At 42.5% G+C, this 18,554-nt stretch overlaps 1 pseudogene; it reads right to left on the minus strand.

Annotated features, from left to right (window-relative positions):
* Positions 1 to 333: 333 nt before the first annotated feature.
* Positions 334 to 1,098, minus strand: LOC149255604 (proteasome subunit alpha type-1-B pseudogene; annotated as a pseudogene).
* Positions 1,099 to 18,554: the final 17,456 nt, after the last annotated feature.

The raw sequence follows: 18,554 nt of genomic DNA on the forward strand, positions 1-18,554 counted from the left end.
GCAGCTAATGCCGACATAAAGTGGAGAGGCAACAGATTTAACCCCAATGCATCAAGTGCTTATATACTAAGAGTGGCATTTACAAAACTGCACGAACCCAATTTATGGATTTACTTGGCGCTATTCTGCTATGAGTTCACGTCAATAAAGCACACCAACACAATGGTAAAGCGGAAAGCATGAAATCTATGCATGATACCATCATAAATTTCAGGTTAAATTTAAAATGGTTTCTTGAATAATTCTTACACTGTTGATACCAACAGTGGACAATTATACTAAAAGTGAGTTTATCCTCCAATAACGAAGATAAATAGAAGGATCTCATAAGTTTGTGATCCAGAAAAAAAAACCTCTGACCACTTTAAAGTTTAAACTCAATCTCAGCAACACACCTAAGTGGGATTGGTAAGATAAGAAAATGAGAACCAACCAGACACTTCATGATAATATGTATCAGTGTACTTGTAGAGACTGGAGTTTACCAACAGGACAAAATAATGACAAAATCTTGTCAAATATTACTTTATCCATAAACCTGATCCTTCAAAAACTTTCTTGACTTTTATTGGCAGCGCTTGCTTCATCTTTTCAAATGGGATAGGTCATATAATCTAAACAAACAACTTTGCAAAATTAGGTCTCCATGGGAGCTACACCTTGATCTGTATCATCTTGCACAGCACCTTGTTCACCTTCAACTGGAGCCACATCTGCTGGAGGTTCATCTTTATTATCATCTAGTGAATCAATAATCTGCTGTACCATTTTTGGGTCAAGAATGTTGAATCCCTCGCCAATTCCAACAACAGAAACACTGCAATTAGAACCATTCAGTTTTCCCTCTGCCAATGCCTCCCTGACAGAAATAATACCATGACGAATAAGTTCATCACGCGAGCACTCTGGGAATGTCTCAAACTTCCTTTCCAAGTAAGTTTTGGCTGCTTGGGAGCGAGCACCAATGGCATATGCTTGATACTCAAAATAATTTCCAGAAGGGCAATTCAGATAAAGATGGGGTCCTGCTTCATCTAATCCAGCAACAAGTAGACCTACACCGTATGGTCGCGTCCAAGACCTTTGTGTGCAGACCTGTCAACATATGTAAAGTGATCACATCTCAATCCCTGTAAAAAGTTAAGAAATTTTAGTAGTTTTTTTTTTAGTTTTCTGAAAACTCAAAAGTAAACTGTCTCTGGGATTACTTTACATATATGGCCTTTTTTTATTCACTTTGATTTGACCGCCTGCATGCAGTTGAGTATTTTTACTTCCTACTTTGTTGCTGCCACGGTGAAGATATTTCTTTGATACAGTTTTTACTTATATATAGATATGGCAGGTTCCTATAGAACCCCCAAATTGGGATGGTTTTGTAGACACCAATCCTACCATCATGGTGGATAGTGGCAGTGGCATGACTTCACAAAACTATGAAATTCAAAGGCAACCGTGGCTTTTCTTAGTCTGCCTTGTACATGTTAAAACTGTCTCATGCATTTGTTTTCCTTAAGTGAACAGAATGAAGGCTGCTTAGTAAGCAGAAACCTCCCGCATTTTGTGTTGTTTAAATTTCACTGGTCGCACTTGTATACAAACTTTCCAATAGAGAATAATCCATCAGTTTCACTTAAAATACAATGTTCAACATAGAAAGATCTAAATTCCTTTCTTTCTAATTGCAGTGCTTCGGTTAACGTGTCTGAAATATATGTTAGCCCATGGTCATTATAATAGCATTTCACATAATGTCAGAAAACGTCAGAAAACGTCAGACATACGCTAGCTAGCCATGCCATCCTTTGTGCATAATAATAGGAAACCCAAGGTCCACATATTGGCTATATCCTAGAAGAAGAGTCAAAACATATAAATCTGAAAGCAGAGTACCATTGCAACTGAGAGCTACTCTATGTCCATATGAGGTAGAAATATTCAAGACATGAGTGACTATAACAATATAGTTGCAGTGCTACTGTAACCTGTTAACACGTTTGAAATATATGTTAGTATGTTAGGGTCCAACCCTAACCGCCTTATTTATGTAATAGGGTCAAGTCATAGTTATAGTTAAGTAAAAAGTCAATAAAGCCCATATTAATAATTGTAAGTGGTTGACCCGCATTTAAAGAAGGGACCACAATTAGTTGCAAATGGGCCATGGTATTAGATAGATGGTATTAATAAGAACCATGGTATTGACCCATGGTATTGCATGTATGAATCTTATATAAAGGATAGAGACTCCCCTCGAGGAGCATCGTGTCTTATTTTGTAATCGAGCCCAGCTCTATTGCAGGTTGCCCCCTCGAAGAGGCAAGTGAACATTGCTTTCTGAATAATAAAATACTTGCTGTTATTTCTTATTGTTCTGTGTTTTGGGTATATTTCTTCGCATATTTGGTATTTTGGTATTTCCTTGCAGGTCAAGAGCATAACAAGTGGTATCAGAGCACTTTTCAGGGCCGGTGGGATCTCCATTTTTTTAGCAAAATTCTTTTTGGCTAGAGACGTGTTCCGGCATCTTTAAACCACGGGATATGTCGTTGAGCGCATAAACCTACGGATTTGGAGAGGCATGCAGACAAGAAATACAAGAGGTGGTCACGCTTGTTGGACTCCCTTGTAACCCCTGTGGGTACCCCTTCGAGTAGTAGCGCCTTGGACAGAACCACCCACGAACTGTCTTCCAAGTACCCTTTGGGTATATCGAAAGCCCCCCTAGGCTCTCTTGAAACCTCGCCATAGATAAATCGTCGGCCATCTTGCTGCCACAGTACACTGAGAACAGCACTCGAGGAGATTACTCGCGCGTACGATAGGGTAGTCGGGTTGTACGACTAAGGGTATGGTTGATCCTCCTTGGTTAGTGCCCTAAAAGATTGGGCCGAGTACTACTGTCAGACCGATATGTATATTGCGATCTGTAGCACCTGACACTCCTTGAGACCATAGTCCCCTTGTCTCTCTCTGGATCGCGCATCATCTTTGCCAGATCAGATCTAGCAGGTGGGGTTCTGTCGCAGTAGCAACAATCAATTCCGCCATTCAGATCTAGCAGCAAGGGTTCGATCACTGGCACATTCCTACTCATACTCTGCAGTTGAGGGTTCGCCGACAGATCTGACTATTTGTGTGGGCTCCTACACCTAGGCGTGATTTTCGCAGGACATTCGGCAGAATTGACTTTTCTGGGATTCAGCGACTGCGGTATTCCTAAGCGAGGAGTAAAAACTCCTTTCAGAGTAGAAAAAAAAATTCTAAGACCCTCCTGGGATGCTTATAGGAGACTTAGCCCATAAGAATCAAGTCGACTAGCTGAGCAAGGTGGTACCATTCAATTGTTTGCGTCAAAAAATTTTGGGCGGTCCCAAACTTGAAGTGCACTGGATCGATGCATGGTACAAAGTAGAGCTCAAGCTATGGCCAATGAGAAGATCGACAGCCTTGAAACAAGGTTGGACTCAGTACTGTCGTCGCTCAAGACCTTAGTGGACACACTCGCAAAGGGCAAGTCGGAGGAACGCACAGAGGCATATGTTTTCAATGAAAACATTGAGGGCGAGTCTAGCCATTCTCTTCACCTCTTTGGCAACCACCAACAATCCCAGACGCGACCACCCAAGCTGGACATGTATAAATTTGATGGCTCTCATCCGGCCACATGGCTAGCACAAATGGAGCAATATTTCACACTGAATCACATCAGAGATGATGTGACTCAGCTTAGTGTGGGTAGCATGTACTTGGACAATGAAAGATGGCAATGGTGGCAATGGCATCAATGTTGCTATGGAAGGCCCGTGACTTGGCAAACATTCGCAAAAGCTCTTACAGATCGCTTTGACCATGAATCTAACTTTTTGGGTCGTCTCACTAAGCTCCAACAGACAGGAACAGTGAACGAATATATTACAGCCTTTGAAGCCTTAGCTTTCCGCACAGGAGGTCTACATGATCAGTTCTACTTGGAATGTTTTGTCAATGATCTCAAAGAAGCCATACAAGCCCACGTCCGACTGCAACACCCTACCCCATGGCTGGATGCTTGCAGGATAGCTCGTGAAGTAGAATGTGCGTTAGCAGCTTAGTCCAATCGCCCAAACTTCATAGCTAAGGGTCGCCCTACCCCAGGCTCAAAGCACTACCCAAACACTCAAGGTTCAAAAGGTGTCACTAGTGGAAATGGCGGAAAGAAGAAAGCAAGGATTGTGTTACTACTGTGATGAGAAATACTCCCCCGGGCATAAATGCAAGGAGCCCAAATTCTTTTAAATTGATGCCACTGATCACAGTTCATCGGAGGAAGCCCCACCACTTGAGGAACCAGAGGAGGAAGATGAGGACAACCAGCCGAACAATGTACCAGAAGAACCAATTATCTCGCTACATGCTTTGGCAGGGATTTCTTCTCCCCAAACTCTCAAAATAAGAGGTTTTATTAAGCATCGCCCGGTAATAGTCTTGATTGATAGTGGCCGTACGCATAACTTTATCCATCAAAGAGTCGCGAAAGCAGTGCATTGTTTTGTCAGAGCAATCTCTAACTTCCGGGTCCAAATTGCTAATGGGGGGACAATGAAATGTGAAGGCCACTGTGAAAATGTCAAACTTCAAATGGGGGATTATCAGTTAAAGACCCACATGTTTGCCATACACATGGGAGGGTGTGACATTGTCCTGGGTGCTGAATGGCTCCGCACACTTGACCCAATCACAATGGATTTCCAGGAGTTATATATGAGCTTTAAGCGAAACAACCACACACATACCCTCCGCGGACTCCAAGGGGGTGATCCCTCTATCATCAGCTCACATAGGATGGAAAAATTGTTAAAAAAGGGCCACCATGGAGTTATCGCCCAATTTAATGCCATCCAAGCCTTCGAACCCACTTCTCTTCATATTCATCCAGAGATGCAACAGATCTTAAACAACCATCTACCAGTCTTTGACAAGCCTCGTGAGCTTCCACCCTCGAGAGGGGAACATGATCATAGCATTACTTTGGTCCCAGGGGCCCAACCACCAAATGTGCGCCCATATAGATATCCGTTCACCCAAAAGAATGAAATTAAAAAAATCATCAAGGAACTCTTGGAAGCAGGCGTCATTCGTCCTAGCATTAGTCCTTATTCATCGCCTGTGGTCATGGTGCTCAAAAAAGATGGGGAATGGCGTATGTGTCCAGAATTCAGGGCCCTCAACAAGTTGACGGTCAAAGATAAATTTCCCATCCCGGTTGTCGATGATTTGTTGGATGAACTAAATGGGGCTCAATTATTTAATAAGCTCGACCTTCGCTCAGGCTATCACCAAATTCGCATGAAAGAAGTAGACATTCCAAAGACTGCTTTCCGAACTCATGAAGGCCATTATGAGTTCCTGGTCATGCCATTTGGTCTTTGTAATGCCCCATCCACTTTTCAGAGCCTTATGAACCACCTGCTCAAACCATATCTCAAAAAATTTGTCCTTGTTTTCTTTGATGACATCCTCATCTACAGTCGCACCTGGGCCACACATCTTCAGCATGTAGATCTGCTCTTGCAACTGCTCCGGAAGCATAAATTATTTGTCAAGATGTCCAAGTGCTCTTTTGGCATGGAAGAAATTGAGTATTTGGGCCACATTGTGGGGCGTGAACGTGTCAGGGTGGACACCAAAAAGATCCAAGCAATGCAGGATTGGCCTCAACCAAAGACTTTGAAGAGCTTGAGAGGATTTTTGGGTCTCACGAGCTACTATCGCAAATTTGTCCGCAATTATGGTTGCATTGCTAGACCCCCCATTCACCTCCTCAAGAAAAATTCATTTCTCTGGAATGATGAAGTACAACAGGCATTTATAGCTCTCAAACATGCCATGTGTTCCACTCCCGTATTAGCACTACCCAACTTCACCAAATCTTTTGTGATTGAATGTGATGCTTCAGGTACGGGTATTGGGGCGGTCTTAATGCAGGAAGGTTGACCCTTGGCCTTCACTAGCCAACAACTAAGTGGGACAAATCTGGGACAATCTACCTATGAGAAGGAGATGATGGCCATCTTACATGCAGTAGATACCTGGCGACCATACTTATTGGGGCGGCGTTTCCAAATCCGCACAGACCATCAAAGCCTTAAATATTTTTTGGAGCAACGCCTATCCTCGCCACAACAAAATAAATGGCTCGCCAAAATGTTGGGATATGATTATGAGATAATTTACAAGAAAGGGCATGAAAATATCGTAGCAGATGCGTTATCACGCCAATTTGAGGAGGAAAGCACCCTGCTCGCAATCTCCCTTCCCATTCCAGAATGGATTGAAGAGGCTCGCAAGGAATGGTTTTCACATCCCTGGCTCTCCCAACTCATTAATCAACTGCAGGCGGATCCAAATTCCACAGCAGGCTACTCTTGGCAAGATGAGATTCTTCACTACAAGGACAGAGTCATGATATCACCAACATCCACCCTCAAAAGCCGCATTTTGGCAGAGTTGCACTCATCTCCCACTGTAGACCATTCAGGGTTTCAGAAGACTTATGCTCGCACTCAACGTTCATTCTTTTGGACAGGTATGAAAGAGGACATTCTTAATTTTGTAGCTGAGTGCGACGTATGTCAGCGCCACAAAGGAGAAACAGTGAAATCCCCAGGCACATTACAGCCATTGCCCATCCCGGCCTCAATCTAGACAGAGGTTTCTATGGATTTCATTACGGGTCTTCTGAAGTCAGGAAACAAGTCAGTCATCATGGTGGTTGTGGACAGACTTTCTAAGTATGCTCATTTTTGTGCCCTACCCCACCCTTTTACACCGACTTTGGTCGCTCAATCTTTCATGGACCAGATCTTCAAATTGTATGGCATGCCCACTTCCATTGTGTCTGATCGTGACCCGATCTTCACCAGTAACATTTGGAAGGAACTCTTCAGGCTACAAGGTACCCAACTACAACTCAGTACTTCCTATCATCCACAAATTGATGGTCAAACTGAAGCAATCAACAAATGTCTGGAGACCTACCTTAGGTGTTTCACTTCAAAAAAGCAACATCTATGGGTACAGTGGTTACCTCTAGCCGAATGGTGGTATAACACCAACTATCACGCCACCACCAAAATGACTCCATATGAAGCAGTTTATGGTCAACTCCCTTCTTCACCTACTTCTTATATCAAGGGATGCTCGAAGGTACAAGCAGTGGATCAACTCCTACAAAACCGCACAACCATGCTGGCCCACCTCAAAGAGAATCTCCATCAAGCTCAAAACCGCATGAAGCAACAGGCAAATCAACATCGTTCAGAACGCCAATTTCAAGAAGGGGATCAGTGTTGTGGGGAAAAATGCCTATGCAGGACGATCCTATCCACCTAAGGTGTGACAGTGCCTTAACAACAAACAGACACAGCTATTCTAGTATTCTTCCTTTATGAATTAAGAATGAAGAGAGATGGATGGACTAACCGGTGTCTTCCGTTTGTCCCTCGATCCGATTCCTCTTCTCTTTGAGAGTTCCCAGCTACTTGCCTTCTCGCTCGCCCAGCTTCAACAGGTCTCTGCAAGATCACAAGAAGAGAACACTACACAAAGACATAGATTCATATTCATAACTAGTTCAGGATTAGAAATAAACTAAACATACTAATGCAATCATACATCAAAGATACATCAGTATATAGGAGAAACCAAGATAGCTTTATTGATGAATAACAAGGTTCAGGAAGAGATACAACCAAGAAGGCTCCAATCCAGCATCTCCTTCCCAGCAAATGGAATTCCTATCTTCACCTCCCTTCAAAGCATTAAGCACCCAATGATTCCAATCTCAAACCAACAGCAATTCTTTGCAATAACAAAATTCCAGCCTCCTGGATCTCATGGAGGAGAGATCCATATATAGATGTTTGGAGAGAGGATGAGTCAGCTTGAGATCTGACTAGTGTCCTCTCCCTCTGTCAGTTCTTGTTTCCACTTGGAGGTTCTTGCTTCCACTTGGAGGTTGAGAACCTCTTACTCATCATTAGTCGAATTCACTGAGGCAAGTGTCATTGAGGAAGATTCTGGAAGCTTCCAGGGTCTTGACACCTCGTTGAATGAACTTGCCATTTGTCAATTCCCGCTCAGCGCACCCTGGTAGTGCTTCTACCTGCGTTGCAATGCAGGTAGCCAGTTCAGACTTTGCATTTCAGCACAGACAGCTAGTGGAGCCTCTGAATTGATCCTGAATTGACTTGTTTTTGAGCAGTTTATGGTGGAGAACTTCTGTGAATTGCTGTGGTTTGTTAGCCTTGTTCCTCTAGGGGTAGGAACAACATGTTTAGGGGCTTTGGATCCCTTAGATTATGGACATTTCATGCTTATAGCTGTAAGGCACAAAAATGTCTATAACAGTTGCCCCCTAAAGTATGAGGCCGTTTATCGGGTGAAATGCTTTATTAGGAGGATCCGAAGTTCATCCAATGCTGGGAGGAGACCTGTAATAAGATACAATACAATACATTATTTTTCATACTGCTTTCATGATCTAGCTGAGGCGGGCATTCCCATGCTCAGCTTTATAAATTCATTTTTCTGTACATAGAACAGACAATCGTCTTATGGTAGACTGATAATTTTGATGAAATTATCATCCTTTGGGTAGGATGATTATCTGCTGCAATGATGTACATGTCAATGTCTTTATCTTTCCTGAATATATATCGCAGCCCGGATGGATGAAACTAGATCCGGGGTCTTCAAACTCGTTCGATCTTCACTCTAAGTACAAGTCGATCCATGTGAGAAATGTTCTGAAGTCGAACATGGAAAGACATCGCTTGATTACCGGTCAATGAGGTAAACCGTTAACAAGCGCGAGAGGAATCACCGATAATGATAATGACCCTCAAGGTACTGCAGTACAATTCACGTGGTGTGAATAAAGGACTTGGCGTCGAACACCACGCAAAATCTTTCGGTCGAAGGTCATTGATGTATACCTGTCGCCGGAAGTGAGAAACTTGCCATTGAGGCATGCAAGCTTCAAAGTACTAAAGGGGGTGTTCCTAGATCAACTTCTTGGATAATGAGCTGATGTCGACAAGAAGCGATCCATCAAAGGAGGGCCTTAATGAATCCCACATCAATGACACGGAACAGAGCTAATGATTTTGATGGAGGTGAAAACGATCTGACGACATATGATTCAGGGTGGCGGTCATGAAAGGATGAAGGATAATGTACGGCAGTGGATGGGACACGGTTGACTTCTCTGAACGACTTCTCTTGAACATATGGCGACACTTATGCGATGGATCGGTAGCATTACCCCAAATATGGATGGTATGGCGAGACCATGGTGATGTGACTGGTGAATGAAACAACCCAACCCGATTGTGGTACGGAGGAAAAGTGTCATGTTCAAGAGCGACTTGCTACCATCAAAGTTTTCTTGAGTTTCTCCCAATTTTCCCCAGTCATTGCTGACCAGTACCTCTTTATTTTTGTCAAGCTTGAGGAGGATAACATATGCTTGTTCTATAACTTGCCCTTCGGGCAAGCCCATCGCTATGTTTTAACGAGCCTAGCGATAGTGAAACTCGTTCTCGTCTAAAGACAAGTTTGTCGCTATTTAATGATTTTAACGAGTCTAACGACAAAGATAACTCGGTCCTTTTCATTTTTAGAGAGTCTAAAAAGGTACGTAAAGTCAACTCCGAAAGTCCTTTTTCGTAATCTAATCCCTTAAGTCTGAAAAAGTATAAAACAATACAGAAGGGATGAGTTTTCGATAGTTTTAACGAGCCGAACAAAACAAGCGCTCAATCTTTTTGTGCAATAATCCCTCAGGTCCAAAAAGATTAAAATCTAGAGGGATAGCACTTCCGGTCACTTTAACGAGCTGGAAGGCCAAAACTCGGCAATCTTTTCATATTTTACGAGTCAGATGAAAAGAGCTTAAAGAAGACTCGTCTTTTGAGGAACGAGTGATAAAACGGGTCAGCAGCTGATTCCAGGTACGGGTTGGAATTTTCCAAGCACGGCAGTGTCACAAGGATGGCTAGTGAAATCACTCTTCGCAGCTGTTCCTCAAAATGGGTAAACAATCATATGGAGGTGAATGATCGGCCAAATGAAAAGTGGAGGTGATGGTGCAAACACGACCAAGGCTTTAATGGCTGATAATGTTACATTCACAGTGGTTATTTACCGAGTAGTTCATTTTTTAACGAGCTTAAACGCGAATTGAAACACTTGCTCGATCTTATGTTTATTTTTTAACGAGCATGAACTATGCGCTAAAACTGCTCGGATCTTGCGTTTATTTTTTAACGAGCATGAACTGTGTGCTAAAACTGCTCGAATAATCCAGTCATATGATAAGAATGTCTCATTGAAGATGCTATTTTTTATGGAGCTTAGATCTTACAAAGCTTTGCTCCGGATCCTTTCGTTATGCAAGTTCGGAAATGACTAATCCTACGAGTTTAAAGGGTTAGACCTACAGGTTTAAAGGGAGGACCTAAAAATTTAAAAAAATAAATAGCCGCCCCTTGCTTGCACTCCAAAAGGTTTGCATGCCCCCAGGTATAAAGTACGATTTCAAGGTTACCCCTACTTCCTTTCCGCCAAAACATTTGTTTTACCGAGAGAGGCCTACCTCTTTCAGGTTACCCAAAGATTGTTCCATTAATCTTTCAAACAAAACACTTCTTCGGCGATGTCTACCGAGATAAACAAAGGTGAGCGACGATGCCCGCCAACTCACATAACTTTGACAAAAGAATCTTGTTCTAGAACAACCCCTCTTCCATGTCGGACGGGGTACGGACTAGTCATATTCTCCCGCGGAAACCTACCCTATACCCAAAGTTTTCCTGCCGAAGCAGACCAGGACGCATGCCCCCTGGGTTCCAGTCATATCCTTCCGAATCGCTCGCGCTCATCGGGAGGACGGACCGTGGGTTGAGACATTTCTTGCGTGAAGAGACCATTTAGGGATGGGGTATGACTATTTGCGATGCGTGATCCGGGAAATGAAAGTTGGTCCACGAGCTTGACCACTCTTCCTTCGTGCGGAAAACACATTACTCTAAAGAATGAGGAGACGATGGCTCCCATGAAATATATATAGTCTCATCCAAGGAGTAGGTTATAATCCAAGGGTCCTTGAACGACCATCACGTTCATTTGAACGGTCTTCCCTTTCAATGTGATAGGCACATTGGGGAGGATCCCTAAAGGTCGACTGGTTCCTTTATCAAACCCTGATAGATTTCTCATTTCAGGCAAAAGCGTTGGCGAACCAAGCGCTTTCCAAGCAATAGAGGAAAGGATACTCACAGATGCCCCCTCATCAATGATGGTGCCAGCCATTACCATTCTGTATATTTGAACGATAATTCTGAATGGTATGCTTGCTGGCAACCGGGGTCTGCCTAGTTGGTTCCAGTCGAAGGATACAACTAGGTTGCTTGGTGGTGGGACCGAATAGACGGCCGGGTATGACTCTGACGAAGTTCCTTCCTGCGATAAAGGAATGGGCAAATTGCCCCCTTGTTCGTCGGAGTCTGTGTTGATGAAGAGAATTTGGACGGTGTCGTCTTTATTCTCCTCTGTGATGGTATCATTCGAAGATAGAGCCTCTGAAGGAAAAACCGGGTCAACTGCCACCTCGACCTTTTGACTTTCGTCAGGTATGGATTCAGACGGTTCATCTTCAATGATGGGTGCTTCGGCTGACCACCTGAGCGGGCCAGCTGGGTTCTCAACTAGTGAAGGACTTGGTAGGAGTTTTTGATATCTAGGAGGAAGTTGCGCTCGTAAAACCGGGCGATCTTCCAAAACTCTTTTAGCCTCGTCTAAGAAGGGACAACGGTGGATGGCATGGTCGCCTTCACACAGTTTGCAGGGAAATCTAGCTTTCCCTCTCTGTCCTGTGGCTTCACTTTCACTAGTTGACGGTGTGCTGTCAACATGGCTATCAGAGGTTGACGCCACCGAATTGTGCAAACGGGGAGACCAGTCCCTTAGTATCCGAGGGATACAGGGACAATCTCTGTGGAAGTGGTCTCCCTTGCATATGACACATGGCGATTTAGGCCTAGTCAGTGCTGTGTGTGGATTTTTGTCAGACGACACTTGTTTGCCCCCAGTCGCTTTTGGCTCCTTCTTCTTCTTCTCTTTCTTCTTCTTTTCCTTCTTCTCCTTAGGAGCTTGGTTTTTTGTTTTACCAGTTCCGTCAAGCGAAGAGGAAGGAGGGGAGGAAGAATTAGATGAAGTAGAAGGCTGGTGGGTAACTCTGGTGGTCTGGTCTAACTATTGATTCGACTGTTCAGGAATAGTGGTGTTCTGAACGACATTGGTTGAAAAGAGCCAGACCGGCAAGCCAATTGTCAGTCCTGGAAGCGACAATGTGGCCATATGGGGTGCACCAACATCTCCCCAAGAGGAGAAGGGACTAGGATTTCCACCAAGGGGAATTCCTTGGTTGGTGGGCTCCATTTTCTCAACCTAAAGATCAACGCAGGAATAAAGGGTGATTGTTCCGTTTAAAATAAATTTTTAACGACTCTTAGACACAACTTGCTTTTTCAATTTTAAAGAGTCGAGAAAAAGCTAAAGATGACTCTAGTCTCCTTCGATGTTTTAACGAGCCCAAAGTGACAAATGCTCGGATGGACTTTTTCCGTTATAGAGTCTGAAAAAGGCCAAAAGGAACTGCTCTGGAGTTCTAGGCAGAGGGTGTGCCAAACTTTTCGCAAAACCGCAGAATACTTTTTAGGGTACGGGCGGTCGATCTTCCTGAATGCTGTGTTCAGTGCATTGCGATCAGTAGGGCGGCCGACACGGCTTCCTATGGATAAAGGTTATATTCCTATAGGGGTCTCCCAATATATACGCGACGGTACGTGGGAGCACAATCCGTACTGGTACTAATCGTCCCTCAGGAGGAATCACCCAACCATCAGTGAGGCGACCAGTGACCAGGTTTTACGACGCCGGAACACGTCTCTAGCCTAGACCTCTATGTTGTGCATTATGTTGCAAAGCGTTGTTAAGTTCATTCAATTTATTTTAGGTTGATCTTTTTAGAAGTTTGCCTTTCTGGATCACCACGAGATGTATGATACAATTCCTAAATGCAGTCTAAAGATGATAAGCAAGCTTTATATCTTTTCGACAATGAAAATCCTAGCTACAAAGGGAAAAGAAAGACACCATCTTTTCTCAAAGAGCAATCAGCACACTCTAATGCACTTTTCCTAAATCAAGCATGCAAACTATCAAGATGCAAATGCACAATGCAGGTGTTTGTTTTCCGCTTTCTTAATATTGATGCCTAAAAAGAAAGCTCTTTGTACAACTTTGAATTTGCTTTTAAATGACAAATACAAACAAGTTTACTTTTTCAAAATCAGAAAGGGTAGAAGAGAATACAACACTTTACGACTCTCGAAATGAACACTTGTTTCGACACTTAAAAGAGACAAACTCAAACCAAAAGCAAAAGTAAATGTATAATCAACTGTAAACAGCCAATGAACTCTCTCCTAAGATCACAATCAACAGATCTGAATCAAGGGCTACAGGATGATTATTTCACTCTTGCAAAGGAAAACTGTAAATGACGCCACAAACACATAAAAACACTCACAGTCTTTTTGTACAAAAGGAGGCGGAATTTAAGCAGAGAAAAGGAGTTATCAGACAGGTACCTATGCTGGTTACAGGCTGCAAAAATCAGAGATCAAAACAAGGCAAAACAGAGCAGAGAACCCCAGCTGCACAAGGCCTAACTGGATCAACGCACCCTCAACACAGAGGTTTTGACATTCAGCGCAGGTAGCCTTCACGGGACCTGCGTTGAAATGCAGAACCTCTTCACAAGGTCTGCGCTGAAGGAGAAACGAGAGTTTCTCACTGGGTTCTGGGTCACAGTTTGCTAATTAATCTACGGTTTCAGGCCAAATAAAAGCAACAAGCAAGGTACAATCAAAGGGATGCTTTGAGGGAGGACTAAGATCTATCACAAAGGATCATCAAATCATTTGTGAGTCCATTGTTCAGATCATAGACAAATCCAGTGATTGGATCAAAGCAGCAGCTGTCTACTTTGCATCTGAGAATAGAAGATGCAGTTCGATTGTTGCTGTCGAGTCTATGAAACAAACAATGATAGAGACACAAATAAAATGACTAAACAGATCTCCCCAGCGGAGTTGCCAATTTGTTGTGGGGAAAAATGCCTATGCAGGACGATCCTATCCACCTAAGGTGTGACAGTGCCTTAGCAACAAACAGACACAGCTATTCTAGTATTCTTCCTTTATGAATTAAGAATGAAGAGAGATGGATGGACTAACCAGTGTCTTCCGTTTGTCCCTCGATCCGATTCCTCTTCTCTTTGAGAGTTCCCAGCTACTTGCCTTCTCGCTCGCCCAGCTTCAACAGGTCTCTGCAAGATCACAAGAAGAGAACACTACACAAAGACATAGATTCATATTCATAACTAGTTCAGGATTAGAAATAAACTAAACATACTAATGCAATCATACATCAAAGATACATCAGTATATAGGAGAAACCAAGATAGCTTTATTGATGAATAACAAGGTTCAGGAAGAGATACAACCAAGAAGGCTCCAATCCAGCATCTCCTTCCCAGCAAATGGAATTCCTATCTTCACCTCCCTTCAAAGCATTAAGCACCCAATGATTCCAATCTCAAACCAACAGCAATTCTTTGCAATAACAAAATTCCAGCCTCCTGGATCTCATGGAGGAGAGATCCATATATAAATGTTTGGAGAGAGGATGAGTCAGCTTGAGATCTGACTAGTGTCCTCTCCCTCTGTCAGTTCTTGTTTCCACTTGGAGGTTCTTGCTTCCACTTGGAGGTTGAGAACCTGTTACTCATCATTAGTCGAATTCACTGAGGCAAGTGTCATTGAGGAAGATTCTGGAAGCTTCCAGGGTCTTGACACCTCGTTGAATGAACTTGCCATTTGTCAATTCCCGCTCAGCGCACCCTGGTAGTGCTTCTACCTACGTTGCAGTGCAGGTAGCCAGTTCAGACTTTGCATTTCAGCACAGACAGCTAGTGGAGCCTCTAAATTGATCCTGAATTCACTTGTTTTTTAGCAGTTTCTGGTGGAGAACTTCTGTGAATTGCTGTGGTTTGTTAGCCTTGTTCCTCTAGGGGTAGGAACAACATGTTTAGGGGCTTTGGATCCCTTAGATTATGGACATTTCATGCTTATAGCTGTAAGGCACAAAAATGTCTATAACAATCAGGTATTTTTGATGTTGCAACCACATAAGCAAACATCACTCGAAGACAAGGGTTGTCATAGATTATCTCCAAAATTCTACGGATCGTATCAACTACTTCAGCGCATTGGAGAAGTCGCCTACAAGCTAGCTTTGCCACCCACTGCAAAAATCCATCCAGTCTTCCATGTCTCATGCCTCAAGAAAGTGATTGGGAACCATTGCCGAATTCAAACCAGTCTACCTGAATTGGATGAAGAAGGGTCAATTTGGCTCCAACCTGAACAGGTTCTTGACACACGAGAACGGCACCTGCGCGGCTGCACGATCAAGGAAGTCCTCGTCAAGTGGAAAGACACCTCTCCGGAAGATGCGACCTGGGAACCAGCCACTATCCTTCAGCAGTTTCCGCAGCTTCAGCCTTGAGGACAAGGCTATTCTTATGGGGGAGGGCATGTTAGGGTCCAACCCTAACCCCCTTATTTATGTAATAGGATCGAGTCATAGTTATAGTTAAGTAAAGAGTCAATAAAGCCCATATTAATAATTGTAAGTGGTTGACCCGCATTTAAAGAAGGGACCACAGTTAGTTGCAAATGGGCCATGGTATTAGATAGATGGTATTAATAAGAACCATGGTATTGCATGTATGAATCCTATATAAAGGATAGAGACTCCCCTCGAGGAGCACCGTGTCTTATTTTGTAATCGAGCCCAGCTCTATTGGAGGTTACCCCCTCGAAGAGGCAAGTGAACATTGCTTTCTGAATAATAAAATACTTGTTGTTATTTCTTATTGTTCTATGTTCTGGGTATATTTCTTCGCATATTTGGTATTCTGGTATCTCCTTGCAGGTCAAGAGCATAACATAGTCCATGGCCATTATAAAAGCATTTCATATGATGTTAGAAAATGTCAGACATAGAATACCATTATCTAGCAATGGCATCCTTGTTGTGCCAAAATGTACTTACTACTCTTACAGCCTCGTATGGGGGAGATATTGTAACGTGGTAATGTTGATGTCACCATATGTAGGCTTTCAAAAAATGTAATAACAAATAGTAGTAATAATACTATATGTTGGCCAAACATAGATACAAGGAGAAATAAAAAAATTTCCATATATATATGAAACATAGGTGTACGAGATTTATGCAAAACATAAAAACTACTATAAGAGACAATATAAAGAGATAAAAGAGAGTAATCAATTATATATATATATATATATGATATTTACATAGAAATAGTGTCACAATGCAAATATAAATATCTTAACAATAATCAATTTTTTTCCTACATATTCATATTTTCATAAGTTCTGAGTTCTACAGAGTTGGGAGCCACTGCAACCAGCCTAGATTCATCTTAATGATCGAAAAAATTACACTTCAAATGATTTGATCCCTTTCAGAGCTTAATAGATCTGGGATTAAGATGGATCTAAAATGGTGTATAAATACAGGAAACCCAATACCCAAACATTTCCTATACTCTAGAAGAAGAGTCCAAACATGTACATCTAAAAGCAGAGTAGCATTACAACCAAGGGCTACTCTATGTCCATGTGAGGCAAAAAGAATCAAGGCATGAGTCTATGACAGTCTAGCCCAACCAAAATGCTATCCAAAGACAGTATTAGGACTAAATATGATCAGGAATCAGAAGGGCAAGGTGTGCAATGACTTCTTCCATAATCAATTTGGCAGTGATGAATGATAAGCCCTGTTAACCTATGTAATCGGCAGTTTTGGTGCTCAGTGTTGGTGTTGCCTGCTCTCTTTTTGCAAATGAGTAAGATAATAGACAACCAATCATACACATTATAAGATAGACATGAAGACGATGTAGAAAAGTATATAAATATATTAAAAGTGGAAGTGCATAGAAGGATTAGGTCTCCACAGACATGTTCATTTAACATATCTAAACTAGTGTTCCATGGGGACACGTCCCCCAGGGTGGGGGGTGCACCCCCTTGCTCCCCCATGCTCCCAGGACGGGGAAACCCTTGGGGAAATGTTTCCCCACTCAAGGTGGGGGGTGCACCCCCTGGCTCCACCATGCTCCCAGGACGGAGAAACTCCTGGTGAAATGTTTCCCCACGTCCCCCTTTTGGGGAAAGGCGGGGAAACTCCAAGGGAAATGTTTTTCCAATGATGGAACGTGTTTCTCCATTAAAAAATAAAAAGTTTGCATTTCTGTGCTATTATTTTTTTATTTTAGTTTTAAATTTGTGGTATTTATTATTTTTTTTAAATCTCATGCTACTGTTAAACAATGGCACTTAGATTCAGTCACTAATAGTCTTTAGATTGCCATTTTGTTATTATAATAAAAAAGCCCTTCTGCAGACTACCAAAGGTCCAAAACTTAAGAAATCAACACAAAACATCAAAAACAACAGTGTGAGTCAGAATAACTCTAGTGACAGCAGCAGTTCTGATTCAAATTATGAGGGTAATATTAATACAAGGGAAAACATTGCAATTGCAAGTGTGTTTGGAACCTCAGAAACCTCCACAGTGGAAAGCCAAAACAATGCCAATCTTCCCCCAAAGAGATTGGCTCACCATGCAAGGGGAACATTTAATCACAGAAGACCTTTGTATATATATGTAACTAAAGTACCTGCTCCACCAACCAAGAAAAAAACAAGGGGCAGATCAAGTAACTGGAAATGCAATATTTTTGGCGATACTTGGGTGGGGAGTTACAGTTGGATTAAACAACACATCTTGGGCATTGGTGGGAAAGGAGTTAATGCATGTGATAAATTAAAAATGTTTGAGAGATCTGCGCTTTTGAGGCTAGAATTGGGAGTAGATGCAAAGGGCACCTTATTTCGCAAAATGTCAGTTCAGTTGAAGGTCAAAATGTGAAAAGGAGTTTGAAAAGGAAGGCTAACACAACCGCCAATATTGGCGATATGCCTCCACCACGTTTTGCTACAACATCTTCATCAAAAACCAAAAGGAAGTGTTACACGTCATTTTGTCACCATTAGGCAAATGAACGCCAATCCGGATCTCTTGCTATCTGATGAAGTGTTCCAAAGCAATCCCCTACAATGTTGGAAGCAAAACAATCCCAAAGACAACAAGAATCCTGGATTACATTGCTTAAAAACCTATTTTCAAGCACTTGCACACTTTTCCTAGTCACTACCTACGCAAACGCAGTTATGATTATTATGGCCTACGCAATCTTGCACTCTATTTTCCACTAAAAAGTGCACAAGCCTCTTGACGTAGGTAAAATATAAAAAACAATTTCTAGAAGCTTTGTTGGAGGAATA

This window comes from Pinus tabuliformis, chromosome 7 (genome assembly GCF_031772625.1).
Source record: "Pinus tabuliformis cultivar Carrire ecotype Pingquan chromosome 7, CPIR1, whole genome shotgun sequence".
NCBI lineage: Eukaryota > Viridiplantae > Streptophyta > Pinopsida > Pinales > Pinaceae > Pinus > Pinus tabuliformis.